Source organism: Pleurodeles waltl, chromosome 3_1, assembly GCF_031143425.1.
Source record: "Pleurodeles waltl isolate 20211129_DDA chromosome 3_1, aPleWal1.hap1.20221129, whole genome shotgun sequence".
Taxonomy (NCBI): Eukaryota; Metazoa; Chordata; class Amphibia; order Caudata; family Salamandridae; genus Pleurodeles; species Pleurodeles waltl.
In genome coordinates, this window is record NC_090440.1 from 1,374,335,133 (window position 1) to 1,374,348,949 (window position 13,817).

Genomic DNA, 13,817 nt, shown 5'->3' on the forward strand with positions numbered 1-13,817 from the left:
GCCTAAAATAAATTTGCCCCCCAACCATCACCCCCCCCCCCGGAGCGACCCTTGCCTACGGGGTCGCTCCCCCTGCGTGACATTGGCGCCAAAAAACAAATCCCCGGTGCCTAGTGGTTTCTGCCCCCTTGGGGGCAGATTGACCTAAAATTGGCCAATCTGCCCCCAGGGGGGCAGAAATGGTCTAAATACAATTTGCCCCCCCAGGGGAGCGACCCTTGCCTGATGGGTCGCTCCCCATCTCTAAAAAAAGAAACAACAACAAAAAAAAAAACACAAAACAAAAATTGCCCTGGCGCCTAGAGTGTTCTGCCCCCCCCCCGGGGGCAGTTCGGCCTAATAATAGGCCGATCTGTCCCCGGGGGGGCAGAAATGGCCTAAAATTAATTTGCCCCCCCAACCCCCACCCCCCCCCCCCGGAGCGACCCTTGCCTACGGGGTCGCTCCCCCTGCGTGACATTGGCGCCAAAAAACAAATCCCCGGTGCCTAGTGGTTTCTGCCCCCTTGGGGGCAGATTGACCTAAAATTGGCCAATCTGCCCCCAGGGGGGCAGAAATGGTCTAAATACAATTTGCCCCCCCAGGGGAGCGACCCTTGCCTGATGGGTCGCTCCCCATCTCTAAAAAAAGAAACAACAACAAAAAAAAAACACAAAACAAAAATTGCCCTGGCGCCTAGAGTGTTCTGCCCCCCCCCCCGGGGGCAGTTCGGCCTAATAATAGGCCGATCTGTCCCCCGGGGGGGCAGAAATGGCCTAAAATAAATTTGCCCCCCCAACCCCCACCCCCCCCCGGAGCGACCCTTGCCTACGGGGTCGCTCCCCCTGCGTGACATTGGCGCCAAAAAACAAATCCCCGGTGCCTAGTGGTTTCTGCCCCCTTGGGGGCAGATTGACCTAAAATTGGCCAATCTGCCCCAGGGGGGCAGAAATGGTCTAAATACAATTTGCCCCCCCAGGGAGCGACCCTTGCCTGATGGGTCGCTCCCCATCTCTAAAAAAAGAAACAACAACAAAAAAAAAACACAAAACAAAAATTGCCCTGGCGCCTAGAGTGTTCTGCCCCCCCCCCCGGGGGCAGTTCGGCCTAATAATAGGCCGATCTGTCCCCCGGGGGGGCAGAAATGGCCTAAAATTAATTTGCCCCCCAACCCCCACCCCCCCCCGGAGCGACCCTTGCCTACGGGGTCGCTCCCCCTGCGTGACATTGGCGCCAAAAAACAAATCCCCGGTGCCTAGTGGTTTCTGCCCCTTGGGGGCAGATTGACCTAAAATTGGCCAATCTGCCCCCAGGGGGGCAGAAATGGTCTAAATACAATTTGCCCCCCCAGGGGAGCGACCCTTGCCTGATGGGTCGCTCCCCATCTCTAAAAAAAGAAACAACAAAAAAAAAAAACACAAAAAAAAAATTGCCCTGGCGCCTAGAGTGTTCTGCCCCCCCCCCCGGGGGCAGTTCGGCCTAATAATAGGCCGATCTGTCCCCCGGGGGGGCAGAAATGGCCTAAAATAAATTTGCCCCCCCAACCCCCACCCCCCCCCCCCGGAGCGACCCTTGCCTACGGGGTCGCTCCCCCTGCGTGACATTGGCGCCAAAAAACAAATCCCCGGTGCCTAGTGGTTTCTGCCCCCTTGGGGGCAGATTGACCTAAAATTGGCCAATCTGCCCCCAGGGGGGCAGAAATGGTCTAAATACAATTTGCTCCCCCAGGGGAGCGACCCTTGCCTGATGGGTCGCTCCCCATCTCTAAAAAAAGAAACAACAAAAAATAAAAACACAAAAAAAAAATTGCCCTGGCGCCTAGAGTGTTCTGCCCCCCCCCCGGGGGCAGTTCTGCCTAATAATAGGCCGATCCGTCCCCCGGGGGGGCAGAAATGGCCTAAAATAAATTTGCCCCCCAACCCCCACCCCCCCCCCCCGGGAGCGACCCTTGCCTACGGGGTCACTCCCCCTGCGTGACATTGGCGCCAAAAAACAAATCCCCGGTGCCTAGTGGTTTCTGCCCCCTTGGGGGCAGATTGACCTAAAATTGGCCAATCTGCCCCCAGGGGGGCAGAAATGGTCTAAATACAGTTTGCCCCCCAGGGGAGCGACCCTTGCCTGATGGGTCGCTCCCCATCTCTAAAAAAAAGAAAGAACAAAAAAAAAAACACAAAAAAAAAATTTGCCCTGGCGCCTAGAGGTTTCTTCCCCCCCTGGGGCAGATCGGCCTAATAATAGGCCGATCTGCCCCCAGGGGGGGCAGAAATGGCCTAAAATAAATTGCCCTCCCCCCCAGGGAGCGACCCTTGCCTAAGGGGTCGCTCCCTTTGCGTGAAATTCACGCAAAGAAAAAACTCCCTGGTGTCTAGTGGTTTCTACCCCCCTTGGGGGCAGATTGGCCTCATCAAAATAGGCCAATCTGCCCCCAAGGGGGGCAGAAATGGGCAAAATATAATTTTCCCCCAAGGGGAGCGACCCTTGCCTAAGGGGTCGCTCCCCACCTCAATAAAAAAAAATGAAAAAAAAAAAAAGGTCCCTGGTGCCTAGAGGTTTCTGCCCCCAGGGGGGCAGAAAAGGCCTTTTAAAAAAAAAGGCCCCCCCTGGGAGCGACCCTTGCCCAAGGGGTCGCTCCCTTTTGTCAATTTCAAAGAAAAAAAAGAAAATCCCTGGTGTCTAGTGGGGTTTCAAAAGCCGGATTGCAAGCAATCCGGCTTTTGAAACCCTCGGAGGGACTTCAAAGGGAAGGAAATACTTTTCCTTCCCTTTGAAGCCCCTCCGGGCCTCCCAAGTGATTGAAAAAGAAATGCTTTTGCATTTCTTTTTCAATCGCGCTGGAAGCAGAGCTTCCAGCGCGACGAGGGAGGCCCCTGTGACACATCAGCGCGCGCGCGCGCGCTGACGTCACGGGGGGGTGGGGGGGGTCGGGGGTGGAAGGGGAAGGTCTTCCCCTTCCATCCCCGACTTGGGGGGGGAAGGGGGGTGCACGGGGGGCGCGCTAGCGCGCCCCCAAGTTCCCCTGTGCCATGGACGAGATGATCTCGTCCAAGGCACAGGGGAACTGTAGCCTTGGACGAGATCATCTCGTCCAAGGCACACAAGAGGTTAAGGAGAAATGTTTTAATTTATCTTTTCTTTTTCGACTTTGCATGTGCGCTGCACTGTACAGCACACACACAAAGTACAAAAAGTTTTAACTCCTTCGCTGCCAAACTTTTTACCCCTCAGGTGCCAAGACTTTTTGTTGGCTATTTGGGGCAGTTCGTGCTTAGGCCCTCATAACTTTTTGTCCACATAAGCTATCCATGCCAAATTTGCGTCCTTTTTTTCCCAACATCCTAGGGATTCTAGAGGTACCCAGATTGTGTGGGTTCCCCTGAAGGAGACCAAGAAATTAGCCAAAATACTGCAAACATTTCGTTTTTATTAAAAAAAAGGGGAAAAAGGGCTGCAGAAGAAGGCTTGTGGTTTTTCCCCTGAAAATGGCACCAACAAAGAGTTTGCAGTGCTAAAATCACCATCTTCCCAGCTTTCAGGAACAGGCAGACTTGAATCAGAAAACCCAATTTTTCAACACAATTGTGGCATTTTACTGGGACATACCCCATTTTTACTATTTTTTGTGTGCTTTCAGCCTCCTTCCAGTTAGTGACAGAAATAGGTGTGAAACCAATGCTGGATCCCTGAAAGCTAAACATTTCTGAAAAGTAGACAAAGTTCTGAATTCAGCAAGGGGTAATTTGTGTAGGTCCTACGAGTGTTTCCCACAGAAAATAACAGCTGAAATAAAAGAATATTGAAATTGAGATGACAGAAAACAGCCATCTCCACGTTTTGCTCTGTAACTTTTTCCTGCGATGTCAGATTTTTTAAAGCAATATACCGTTACATCTGCTGGACTCTTCTAGTTGCGGGGATATATAGGGCTTTTGGGTTCATCAAGAACCCTAGGTATCCAGAGCCAATAAATGAGCTGCACCTTGTAATGGATTTTCATTCTATGCCAGGTATACAGCAATTCATTTGCTGAAATATAAAAAGTGAAAATAGGTATCAAGAAAACCTTTGTATTTCCGAAATGGGCACACGAAAAGCTGATGAGAAGCAGTGGTTATTTGCACATCTCTGAATTCCGGGGTGCCCATACTAGGATGTGAATTACACGCATTTCTCAAATAAACGTCTTTTTTACACAGTGTCTTACATTTGGAAGGAGTAAATGTAGAGAAAGACAAGGGGCGATAACACTTGTTTTGCTATTCTGTGTTCCCTCAAGTCTCCCGATAAAAGTGGTACCTCACTTGTGTGGGTATGCCTAGCACCCGCGACCATAAATGCCCCAAAACACAACATGGACACTTCACATTTTCCTAACGAAAACTGAGCTGTTTTTTGCAAAGTGCCTAGCTGTGGATTTTGGCCTCTAGCTCAGCCGGCACCTAGGGAAACCCACCAAACCTATGCATTTTTGAAAACTATACACCTAGAGGAATCCAAGATAGGGTGACTCAAAATTCAGCCAAAAAAAACCCTTTTCCTCTCATTTCGGTGACAGAAAGTTCTGGAATCTGAGAGGAGCCACAAATTTCCTTCCACCCACCATTCCCCCAAGTCTCCTGATAAAAATGGTACCTCACTTGTGTGGTTAGGCCTAGTGCTCGCGAAAGGAAATGCCCCAAAACACTATCTGGACACATTAAAATTATCAAATACAAAACTACCTGTTTTTGCAGGTGGGTACATGTGTTTTTGGTCCTGGGCTTAGCAGCCATCTAGGGAAACCTACCAAACACAGACATTTCTAAAAACTAGACACCCGAGGGAGTCCAGGGATGTGTGACTTGTGTGGATTCCCCAATGTTTTCTTACCCAGAATCCTCAGCAAACCTCATGTAGCTAAAAACTCACTTTTTCCCCATATTTCTGTGTGGGATCACCGCACTGGGACAAATTTCCTACCATCCAACGTTCCCCTCAGTCTCCCAGTAAAATTGATACCTCCCTTGTGTAGGTGGGCCAAGAACCTGTGACAGGGAAGAGCCAAAAACATGTTGAAATTGAGGGGGAACCAAAGCGGGTCCAAAAGGGCAGTTTGAAAAAAAACATTTTTAGGCTGACAAGTGCAGCAGAATTTTTATTGGTATAGATGAGAAAATGTTGGTTGGTAGGAATTTTGTGGATTTTTGCAGATTCTGGAAGGTTCCATCCATCACAAAAATGTGGGAACAATTTGTGATTTCCAGCATAGTTGGAGGTTTGCAGGGCATTGTGGGTAAGAAAATGGTGCGGGTGCATGGGAAGCATGCCTGGAATCAACCAGATGTTTAGGCCCATATTTATACTTTTTGACGCTAAACTGCGCTAACGCAGTTTAGCGTCAAAAAGTTTTGCGCCGGCTAACGCCATTCTGAAGCGCCATGCGGGCGCCGTATTTATTGAATGGCGTTAGCCGGCGCAAGCAGACCGGCGCTGCCTGGTGTGCGCGAGAAAAACCACGTACACCAGGCAGCGCCGGCGTAGGGGGAAAATGGCGCATGGGCGTCTTAAAATGGGGCAAGTCAGGTTACGTCGAAAAAATCGTCGTAACCCGACTTGCGCCATTTTTTTTCGACGCCCATCCCCCATCAACATGACTCCTATCATTGTAAAGATAGGAGTCATGCCCCCTTGCCCAATGGCCATGCCCAGGGGACTTCGGTCCCCTGGGCATGGTCATTGGGCATAGTGGCATGTAGGGGGGCACAAATAAGGCCCCCCTATGCCACAAAAAATAAAAAATAAAATACTTACCTGAACTTACCTTAATGTCCATGGGATGGGTCCCTCCGTCCTTGGGTGTCCTCCTGGGGTGGGCAAGGGTGGCAGGGGGGGTCCCTGGGGGCAGGGGAGGGCACTCTGGGCTCATTTTGAGCCCACTTGTCCCTTAACGCCATGCCTGACCCAGGCGTTAAAAAGCGGCGCAAATGCGCCGTTTTTAGCCACGCCCACTCCCGGGCGTCTCTTTTGCCCGGGAGTATAAATACCACGTAAAGGCCTGGGAGTCATTTTTTAGACGGGAACGCCTCCCTTGCATATCATTAACGCAAGGAAGGGGTTCACGCTAAAAAATGACGCACATTCCGGGAACTTTGGCGCTATACGCCTCTAACGCCATAGTATAAATATGGCGTTAGTTGGCGTTAGTTTAGCGTCGAATTTGCGTCGAAAAAAACAACGCAAATTCGGCGCAAACGGAGTATAAATACGGCCCTTAGTTTTCAGATGTGTCTAGGTCTTGTGGATTTTTCTATATGGCAGTGCCCTAAAGTAAAAAAAGTGCAGCCCTCACCATTCCAAGTGGGACGATTTTGAGAGTTACCAAGCTGTCATGTCCCAAATGTAAAACCAAAACCCAAAATAATGAAATGTCCTTTGTTTGCAGTGGGATAAGATGTTTTAGTGTGCGGGGGAGCGCTGAAAGACTGTTACCCCCTTTAGTTGGGGTGGGGGTATAACCAGGCCCATACTGATTGGTAGCCACCATCCCACAATTATTATTTTTTTATTCCATGGCATCTAGTAGACTTTCTGCCCCCCCCCCGGGGTCCCATCTGCCCATTGGTGGGCAGAACAACTTTGGCCCCATTTATTTGGGGTGGGGGGTGTGGCCATACCCCCACCCTCTTATTTTGAAAAACAAATCTTCCCTGGTCTTTGGTGGGCTTTATGCCCCCTTTGGGGGCAGATGGGCCTTCCGAAAATAGGCCAATCTTCCTCCAAGGGGGCAGATATGGCCAACAGTAATGTGCCCCCATGGGGAGCGACCCTTGCCCCAGATGCTGCACCCCCCAAACAAAACACACACATACACACACACCAATCCCTGTTGTCTAGTGGTTTCTGCCCCCTTTGGAGGCAGATTGGCCTAACAAAAATAGGCCGATCTGCCCTGAAAGGGGGCAGAAATGGCCTAAATACAATTTGCCCCCTAGGAGAGCAACCCTTGCCTAAAGGGTCGCTCCCCATACATCAAAACATAAAGTAAATAAAAAAATATATATATCCCTGGTGTCTAGAGGTTTCTGCCCCACCGGAGGCAGATCGGCCTAATTATAGGGGGGCATAAAAGGCCCAAAAATATTTTGCCCGCCCCCCGCCCCCGGGGAGCCGCCCTTGCCAAAGGGGACACTCCCCTTATGCGTTAGTATAAAAAAAAACAAATCCCTGGTGTCTAGTGGCTTCTGCCCCCCCCCGGGGGCAGATCGGCAAAATATAATTAGGCTGACCTGCCCCCAGGGGGGGCAGAAATGGCCTAAAAATAATTTGGCCTCCGGGAGCGACCCTTGCCTAAGGGGTTGCTCCCCACATATAAAAAAAAAAGTAAACAAAAAAAAAGTATCCGTGGTGTCTAGTGGTTTCTGCCCCCCCGGAGGCAGAGCGGCCTAACTATATTAGGCTGATCTGCCCCCGGGGAGGGGCAGAAATGACTTAAAAATTATTTGGCCTGCTGGGGAGAGGCCCTTCCCAAGACGCCGCTCTCCTTATGTCCATTTCAACAACAAAAAAAAACCTTGTGTCTAGTGGGCATTTCTGCTGCCCGATCGCTTTGCGATCGGGCAGCAGAAATGGTTGCAGAGAATAGAAAGGAAAGGCCTTTCCTTTCATGCCTCTGCTGGCCCCCTCCTCCTGAGCGGAAGAGAAATGCTTTTGCATTTCTCTTCCGCATCGTGCTGGAAGCAGGCTTCCAGCGCAATGGGAGTTGACCTCTGATGAGGTCAGCACGCGATTGCGTGCTGACGTCCTCAGACATCACTGGGGGTGTTGGGGAAGGGGGTCAGGGGTGGAAGGGGAAGCAATTCCCCTTCCAGCCTTGACCTGTGGGGGTGGGGGCGGCCCTCTGGGGGAATGCTAACACTCCCCCTGAAGGCCTGTACACAGACGTAATGGTTACGTCTGTGGCGCCTGAGAGGCGCTGCCACGGACATAACCATTACGTCCTTGGCGTACAAGGGGTTAAAAGTTGTTGAGGCATAGTATTTTGTACTAAAAGGGAACACTTCCAGTACAATACCTATGCTAGACTCATGCACGCACCCTTGCATTCTGGCGCAAAGGTGTGTGTGCGACACTTGGCAGCAAAATTCAAAATTCTGTATCAGCACTAGAGAGAAGGGAGGAGAGAGCCATAATAGTAATAATGGCAAGTTTAGGTGAAAAGACCACAGTAATAAATAGAAGAGTGTGAGTCAAAACATACCTTGCTGAGCTTGATGCCCCAATTGCTTGAGATGGAGACAGATATACTGTGCAGGTGAATTTGCCACTGTATGCTATTCTCTGGCCAGGTGTGAATTGTGAGCTAAAGTAAAATAGTATTTTTTATTGGGAAGAACTAGCGGATCTGCCCGGGAGTACTGTTCTTTGAAGAAAGTCAGCTGCACTGCTCTCACCGAAAGGGTAAATGGAATTTGCAAGCAGATCAGGATACTCTGCAGTGAACGGGACTCCAACAGTGTACCACATGGGCCTTCAAATCAAGCGGGCTGTATCTGCACGAGGGAGCGTTTAGTGGGACTATGTTGAGACATTTCTCCTGAAGAATCTAGCCTGCACATGCCCCAGAGTAGCACTTTGAATGGCCAGGAGTATTGAAATTGGAAAAGGACTTAAAAAAAACAAAAGAAAGCGTGATTGGATTCAGGTATATTAAAACATTGGAATGTTGGGGGCTCCTTTGCAGACAATGGAGTGCTCCGGGCTTTTACTAGCTGGTAAAAGCCCAGAGCGTCAACATTCCAACGTTCTCATTGTTCACAGCAACGTTCTCATTGTTCAAGCTGTGAACAAAGCCTCACAGAGCCTGAGGGAATTTTAATCCCCTCGGGCTTTATGAGGAATTGTTTTATTTGATAGAACATTCTGCCCTCTAGTGGCAGAATGTTGTAATAGCCTTAGAACCCACCGTAGCGGGTTCTACTGGCCATTAAAGGCCCTATCTACATAAGTAATCCTTCAGAATTCACTGGAAGCAAACACAGTCACATTTCCTCTCCTCTGTCTTCACCCAGCACATGCAATGAGAAGGCTGTTTTTAGTGAAATAGAATGCAGACCTCTCTCATAACTCTGATTGGCTGTTGCCAGCCAATCAGTGTGAAGGTGTGTTTCAGAAAACTGAAAATGTGCTGGTATGACTCAGGGATGAGGAATTATGAGTAGGGATGATGGAAGAGAAGTGGGGATGATGGAAGAGAAGTAGGGATGATGGATGAGAAGCAGGGATGAGAAGTAGGAATGAGGAGTGAGGAATTAGGATGTCCTAAAATGGATGCTATTGTTGTTGCTTATACCCACTCAGGCCCGTTCATTGCTTTGGTCACCGTTTGTTGCTTTTCTTTTCTAATTTATTTTTTCCTCCCCATCTCGGAGCCTCAAGTGCCTCTGTTGCTCCCTTGCCCACTGCCTGTGCATTCCTCCACTTGCTCCTCCCACTCCAGGAATTTTTTTCAGTTAAATGTTTGCTCTGTATTTTTTATTTTATTTTTGGGAGAACCGGGCAGCTCTGCATTCCAAGAAGCACTTTTTCACAAGTAAATTTTTATTTTTTCAAAAACTGACTTTATGTGCTTTGTTGTATTTATAAATCTAGGGAATTTCACCATCTTGGATCAAAAAAATACATTAAAAAAAGCAGAACGTTTCACTAACGTCATTTTGTAGCACACACAGTTGTGTCATCGCACATTTTTTTCCTCTCTGTTTTGTTTTTTTGTTGCTGATGCTTCATTCTACTGGAAAAAGCATTGGCAAAGCTAATAGGTAAAAAAGGCAAGACATGTGGCCTTTCACAATGCTTTTGTTTGCTTTTAACAATTTTCTTTATCATTACCGCCTTTCTCCAACAGATTTGTCAAGCTCTTGCTTCTCTCTTACAATAATTATCCCTCCCAGTACATTCTATCTCTTGATGGTGGTTTGTTAAGGACAAACACTATTTCCAACTTCTGTGCCAGTCGAAGGAGATGGTGTTTGTAAAGATGGGTGCTCCTGATTGCCATTTTGATGAGATTCAGTGCTACATAAGGTGTCAACTTCCACTCAGTGTTCTGAGCACACCTGGACACAGCATGGCACTTTAATCTGAATTAGATCCTGAGGAGTTTGATGAATCTTTAATTGAAGTTGTATTTGGTTGCTCCTGAGGGCCTCTGCTTCAAAAAGCTGGTGTCACTGAAACATCAAAAGAAGCTTCAAAGTTAAACTATGGTTATATTTTACATTGAAAGGAAGAAACTGTTGTGGGAATGATAAGGGGTGTGCAAAATTTATGTTACTAGCTTTTCTGAAATTATGTAACATTTTGGAAAAATTGCACAAAATGACACGCAACTACATGAAATGCAAAACCGGCAGTAGCATTGTATTTTTAGTGCGAACTGCGCCCTCATGTCCATTTTGGACACAAGAATACATTTTGCCATTAAAGATATTAGCTCACAAAAGACAGGGGCCACAAACACCAGCTCCTCGCATTCTGGTCATTTGCATTGTTGCTGCGCTCTCGTAGAAAATGTTTACTGTGAATGATACATAATTATGAAACATGGCATAAAAGCATGATCTCAGGAATTTTGCATAGCAAGTTTAATTTGAAATTACCAAATTATGCGATATTACACCTATGTGACAAATTCCACTGGGACCTAGAGATGATGACAATAATGTGCATACACGTTTTACATATTTCTTTGGAGCAGATAAAGGACCTACATGGTATCTCTTTCTTGTTATATGTGACAGTGACTGGCTTGATTTCTTTAGATAAACAGGCTAGTTGCTGACTTCCAATGGACACACTTGCAACAAGACAATTTAGCATTTTTTTGTAAGCATGAGCAACATAGGCTGCTCTTGTTATTTAAAGCATTCTGGCACTTTATTTCAACACGCATTGGCCATTCCAGCTTTTACTCTCATACTAAGGTAAGGGAAACAAGACACACCTTGTGTAGGAGGCTGACCTAGTTTGTAGTGGGTACCTTGGGTACTTACACCTTATACCAGGTCCAGTTATCCCTTATTAGTGAAGAAGTAGTGTTCTAGTACCTTAGGCTGATAGAGGTAGCTATAGCAGAGCAGCTTAGGCTGAACTAGGAGACATGCAAAGTTCATGCAATACCACTTATAGGTACACAGCACTTATACACAAGTAAAGGCAATACTCAGTGTTACCAAAAATAAAGGTAGTTTATTTGGGTGACACAGTACCAAAAATATCTTAGAGGCAATACTCCTTCTGGTGGTAAGTATTACACACAATATATACACTAGACACCAAAATTAGGCAAGTAATTAGTCATAGGATAGTGCAAACAATAGGAAATGCTATAGAATGCAATGGGAGAAAATAGGTCTAGGGGCAACACAAACCATATACTTCGAAAGTGGAATGCAAATCACAAATTCCCCCCTAGACAAGTGTAGTGTATGCAGAATCACTGGGAGAGTAAGAATACAGTAAAGGGAAGTAAATTACCCCACCCCAGAGCCCAGAAAAGCAGGAGTAAAGTACTGCAAGTTTCCTTAGGACACACTACACCTTGTGATATGGATTATTGCAGTAACCAACCAAGTCTGCAAACCACAACTGCTGGATTCCTGGACCTGAAGATCTGCAAAAGAAGGGGTCCATGTTCAGAAGTTGAAAGAAGTTCCAGGAAGGACAGGAGCCCCTGCCAACCCAGAAGAGGGTGCAAAAGAAGAGTCTCCGGTTGGACAAAGACTGCAGGAATGCACCCTAGGAAGATGCCAGCGGGTTCCTGCATGATGCAGAAGATGTCCCACGATGTGAAGATGGATGCAGATGTGATTTTGTGTTGGAAGTCGCCAACAAGCCTTGGTTATGACAAATATGCATTTTGAATCAAAATGGAGCTGACTGGACCCAGGAGGGACCTGGGAGCCTCAACTCTGTGTGAGTAGGAAGAGGGGGGGATCTCAGCACTTTAGAGAACCCTCAGGATGCCAGGCAGCAGCCACAGGAGTCCCAGGAGACAGGGACAAAGGAGATGCAAAACGCGGTTGGTGCAGCACAACAAAGGAAGGTTCCACACTGCCGGAGAACAACTCAGCAAGTTAAGCGTCACAGGACGGAGTGCTGGGGACCTGTCCAGGCAGTGCCTAAAGGAATTTTGCAAATAATGCACAGAGGCCTCAGGAGGTGAAGAAGACGCTGTGCACACGATACTGTCGCTCTCAGAGAAGGCACAGTTTTATCTCCTCCAAATTGCGTCAGCAGGATCTCTGGACAGTCTGTGTCAATGGGGTTCACCCTCTGAGAGTCCAGGAGCCCGCTCGTCACTGTGAGAGGAGTCCAGAAGTACCGTTCGTCGACTTGGAGGTGCCTGTGTGAGCAGGGGAGTGATTCCGTCACCTCACAGGAGATTACTTCAGTCCTTCTGGTGCAGGGTGAAGACAGGGAGTCCCCAGAGTGTGATCACCATGGAAACTGTTGCAGTTGCTGGCTGGAGCTGAAGTTGCAGAAGAAAAGTATCCCTTGTGGATATTTTGTTGCTATTACAGAGCTTCCTGGAGCAGGCTGCAGTTGATCCGAGGTCAGAGGATGAAGTAGTAGTTGCAGAGGATTCCTAAAGGAAACTTGCAAGCAGAATCTGAAGATAACCCACAGGAGAGACCCTAAATAGCCCTGAGAGGGGGATTGGCTACCTTATCAGGTAAGGACCTATCAGGAGGGGTCTCTGACGTCACCTGCTGGCACTGGCCACTTAGAGCCCTCCAGAGTGCCTCCACACCTTGCAATCCAAGATGGCTGAAATCTGGTACATACTAGAGGAGCTCTGGGCACCACCCCTAGGGTGGTGATGGACAGGGAGTGGTCACTCCCCCTTCCTTTGTCCAGTTTTGCGCCAGAGTGGGGGACAAGGGGTTCCTGAACCGGTGTAGACTGGCTTATGCGTGGAGGGCACCATCTGTGCCCTTCAAAGCATTTCCAGAGGCTGGGGGAGGGCGTAACACCCTGCTCTCAGAGAAAGTGCTTTGTTCTGCCTTCCTGGGACTGAGCTGCTTGGACCCCAGGAGGGCAGAAACTTGTCTGTGAGGTGGCAGCAGCTGTAGATGCAGTGCAAGCCTCAGAGAGCTGGTTTGGCATTACTGGGGTCCATAGTGGAGCCCCCAGGATGCATGGAATTGGCTCCCCAATACCAAATTTGGAATGGGGGGACAATTTTATGATCTTAGACACCTTACATGGCCATATTCAGAGTTACCATTGTGAAGCCACATATATATATTGACCTATATGTAGTGCACGCGTGTAATGGCGTCCCCGCACTCACAAAGTCCCGGGAAATGACCCTGAACTATGTGGAGGCACCTTTGCTAGTGCAAGGGTGCCCTCACACTTAGTAACTTTGCACCTAACCTTCAGCAAGTGAAGGTTAGACATATAGGTGACTAATAAGTTACTTAAGTGCAGTGAAAATGGATGTGAAATAGTGTGTGCACTATTTCACGCGGGCTGCAGTGGCAGTCCCGTGAAAGGGTTTGTCTGAGCTCCTTGTAGGTGGCAAAAGAAATGCTTCAGCCCATAAGGATCTCCTGGAACCCCAATGCCCTGGGTACCTGGGTACCATATACTAGGGACTTATAAGGGGGGTCCAGTGTGCCAATTGAAATTGGTAAATGATGTCACTAGCCTATACTGATAAATTTAAACGCAGAGAGAGCATAAGAGAGAGCATAAGCACTGAGGTTCTGATTAGCAGAGCCTCAGTGACACAGTCAAGCAATACTGACAACACACACATTAGGCCACAAACTATGAGCACTGGGGTCCTGGCTAGC